The 3,808-nt window shown below is 40.3% G+C and overlaps 1 long non-coding RNA gene across 1 annotated transcript in view; it reads left to right on the top strand.

Annotated features, from left to right (window-relative positions):
- The window catches only part of LOC108316177, a 15,045-nt gene extending 11,666 nt beyond the window's left edge, over nucleotides 1-3,379 (top strand). Inside the window, exon 3 of the long non-coding RNA XR_001830220.2 lies at nucleotides 3,369-3,379. This is a non-coding gene — a long non-coding RNA (uncharacterized LOC108316177). The remainder of the gene's footprint in view (nucleotides 1-3,368) is intronic.
- The last annotated feature ends 429 nt before the right edge of the window (nucleotides 3,380-3,808 follow it).

Genomic DNA, 3,808 nt, shown 5'->3' on the forward strand with positions numbered 1-3,808 from the left:
AAAAAAAAAGAAAGAAAATGTTTTTGTTATTACACAGAGAGGCCTATTTAAGGAATGACAATGAACAATTGAAAACGTACTAGCCAAAACACTGAATCTGGAACAGGATTAATGTATTTACTTAGATGCAGTCTCATTTCTATAACTCCATTCATTCAGAAAACCCAAAGTTTATACTGGTAATAAGCATGCCCCTTCTGTCTTTCAGACATGGAATGAAAGTTTTGTCTCTATTAAAAATGTTCCATGATCAATTTTTTTTTTCTCCAAAGCCATGTAATATGTTTCCTAAATCAACGTAAACTATTAAGTAGAAGCAATTCAAGTTAAAAAGTCTGTTCATTTGCTCAGTGTCATCCTCCTGTTCATCAGTCAGGAGGTTAATGGAGTACCCATTACATACCAAGAATACAGCTGGGAACAGTGGCTCATGCCTGTAATCCCAACACTTTAGGAGGCAGAAGCTAGCAGATCACTTGAGTCCGAGGAGTTTGAGACCAGTCTGGGCAACATGGCAAATCTTGTGTCTACAAAAAATACAAAAATTAGCTGGGCATGGTGCTGTGAGCCTGTAGTCCCAATTACTTGGGAGGCTGAGGTGGGAGGTTCGCTTGAGCCCAGGAGGTGGAGATTGCAGTGAGCTGAGACCACACTTCTACACTCCAGCCTGGGCAACAGAGTGAGACTCTTATCTCAAAAAAAAAAAAAAAAAAAAAAGACTTTCTCAAATCAAGCTGGAAACTAAAATTTAAGTGAACATAATAATGTGAATACAGAGATATTTATGTGGAAGCCAAGAAAGGACAGAGTGAATTGAAAGCCAAGATCAACAGAGAAGTAGTTTTTCTCTTTTTGAATGGCTTGTCTCCTTATTTCTCTCCCTCTCTCTCTCTCTCTCTCTCTCTCTCTCTCCTCTCTCTTTGTTAGTCTGATGTCTCAGTGTGTACTCAAACTTTAGTGTTTGACTTGACTCAATTCTTGATGGATAGAGAACAGCAACGGAGACCAAATATGTGTAATGTTTGAAAGAAATTCAACATAGTATATCATTAGTCCTTTATAAAAAATGTTTATTGGCCAGGCGTGGTGGCTCATGCCTGTAATCCCGGTACTTTGGGAGGCTGAGGCAGGCTGATCATGAGGTCAGGAGATCAAAACCATCCTGACTAACACGGTGAAACCCCATTTTTACTAAAAACACAAAAAATTAGCTGGGCATGGTGGCACACGCCTGTAGTAGCATCTACTTGGGAGTCTGAGGCAGGAGAATCACTTCAACCCAGGAGTCAGAGGTTGCAGTGAGCTGAGATCATGCCACTGCACTCCAGCCTGGGCAACAGAGTGAGACTCCTTCTCAAAAAAAATTTTTTTTAATTAATGATAGGGCCCCTACTATGATTTAGCAAATTTAAACTAGCCCAATAATTTATCATCAATTTTTTTGTGTATAGCAAACTCAAAATTTGGGCTAATGCAATGATAATACCTAAAACCTCCAACTTCTGATTCTAGCCTCTCTCTGGGCCCTCTTCCCTCCTCCATACAGTCTTGCAGTGACATTAGGACAGTTGATTTGTAATACTGTCTAGTAAGGGTAGCAATCTATCTAGATCTGTAATACTATCTGGAAAGCAAATAATACAGACCAGGAACTCAAACTGATTTATCAGAGAGGATCAGAGCTTCTCCTGTCTCTCTCGACTCAGTTCTGTTCTCATAGTCCTTGCTCCCAGTTTTTATTATTTTCAACACAAACACTATAAGATTTGACCTTCAACTTCTCAGATTGTCTATAATTGCAACATATCTGTCTTAGAAAAGTGACCTGTAGCCTGGGTGCAATGGCTCATGTCTATAATCCCAGCACTTTGGGAGGCTGAGGTGAGAGGATCTTTTGAGGCAGGAAGATTGCTTGAGGCCAAAATTTCAAGACCAGGCTGGACAACGTAGTGAGAGCCCATGTCCACGAAAACAAAAATAAACTTAGCTGGGTGTGGTGCCACATGTATAGTCCTAGCTACTCAGGAGGCTGAGAAAGGAGGATCAGGATCAGTCGAGCCCAGAAGTTCAAAGCTGCAGTGAGCTGCAATTACACCACTGCACCACTCCAGCTTCTGTTCATCCACTTAAAAGGAGAGACTTCTCTGGGACCCAGGGGTTCAAATTATGGAGGGAAGGTGTGGAATATCTTTCTGTGTCCAAGTCCCTGAGGGCAGGAAGGAGAACTGAGAGACTGGCCTTATCGGAACTTGCTGATACTGTTAGCTCATGTCCTTTTTCTCTCTCCTTTCACTGTCAATCTCCTAAAATGTGTGGTCCACACTCACTGTGCCCACTTTCTCTTCTCCCATTCTCTTCTTAACATCTTGAGCTTTGACTTCCATCCCTAAGACTGCTGTCTCCAAGATAACCAATATTCTTTCAGTTTTATTGAGTTCATATTTTCTTCTCAGCAATATTTTTCTGCTGATGGAAGAATCTCTCTGTAGTGCCTTTTAGTGGCCCACCATTACATTTCCTTTGCCAATATCTCTCCTCTTTTTTGGGGATACATGTTATGATTTGTGATACAAGTACGGAGATACAGGTGACGGGGGGATGGAGGCAGCAAACCACCTTGCCATATAAGTACCTATGCAACAACCCTGCATGATCTGCACATGTACCCCAGAACCTAAAGTATAATTTAAAAAAAAAAGGAAACAAGCTGAGTCCATAGGAGAAGCTCAGAAATGATTGATTGATACAGTAGAAATTAATATGATGAAGGTGAGGTTTTAGAAATCAGCGTTTCTCAAATTTCAAATCCAAGATAAGATCTATCATGTTTCCAGAAAATTTGATTGAATATCATATTATGCTGTCTGGTCTTATAGTGAATAGAAGGTAAATGTTACTGTACCATTTATTTTAATAAAAACAATATGTTTGCTATTGATGAGAGCTAACTCCAAGATTTATTTTTTATCTGAATTTGATCCATAAAAACCATTTCATAAAAAGGAGTATAAATTATGAAAACCAAGCCCCATCTAAAGTTGCTGTTTGGGCCAGGGCACAGTGGCTTACACCTATAATCCCAGCACTTTGGGAGGCCAAAGCAGGTGGATTACCTGAGGTCAGGAGTTCAAGACCAGCCTGAGCAACACGGTGAAACTCCGTCTCTACTAAAATTAAAAAAAAAAAAAAATTAGCTGGGTGTGGTGGCAGGTGCCTGTAATCCCAGCTACTTGGGAGGCTGAGACAGAAGAATTGCTTGAACTCAGGAGGCAGAGATTTCAGTAAGCCGAGATCATGCCATTGCATTTCAGCCTAGGCAACAAGAACAACACTCCGTCTCAAAGAAAAAAAAAAAAAAGATTAGCTAGCCAAGCAGATCTCATCTATCTTTAGTTTTCAGACTCTGGGGATCAAATAAAAGGAAAGCAGAATAGTTTAGAACAAGAAATGATTCATATTGGAATACAACCAGAATAAGAAAAAAACAAATAGCTATAATCTCTGTTTGTCTTCCATGGAGCAGAGTTCCGCAAAAGAAATCTTTTTATATAGATGTGGGCTTACTTCCTCCTTTCCCTGAATCCTTGTTAAAGCTTTCGGTAAACAGCTTTGGTTAATATAATCCTGTTTCTTTTCTTTTTTTTTTTCAAACAGAGTCTCACTCTGTCACCAGGCTGGAGTGCAATGGCGTGATCTCGGCTCACTGAAACCTCTGCCCCTGGGTTCAAGTGATCCTCCTGTCTCAGCCTCTCGAATAGCTGGGACCAGAGGCGCATGTCAGCATGCCCAGCTAATTTTTGTAATTTTA

This window comes from Cebus imitator, unplaced genomic scaffold (assembly GCF_001604975.1).
Source record: "Cebus imitator isolate Cc_AM_T3 unplaced genomic scaffold, Cebus_imitator-1.0 Scaffold9, whole genome shotgun sequence".
Classification (NCBI taxonomy): Eukaryota; Metazoa; Chordata; class Mammalia; order Primates; family Cebidae; genus Cebus; species Cebus imitator.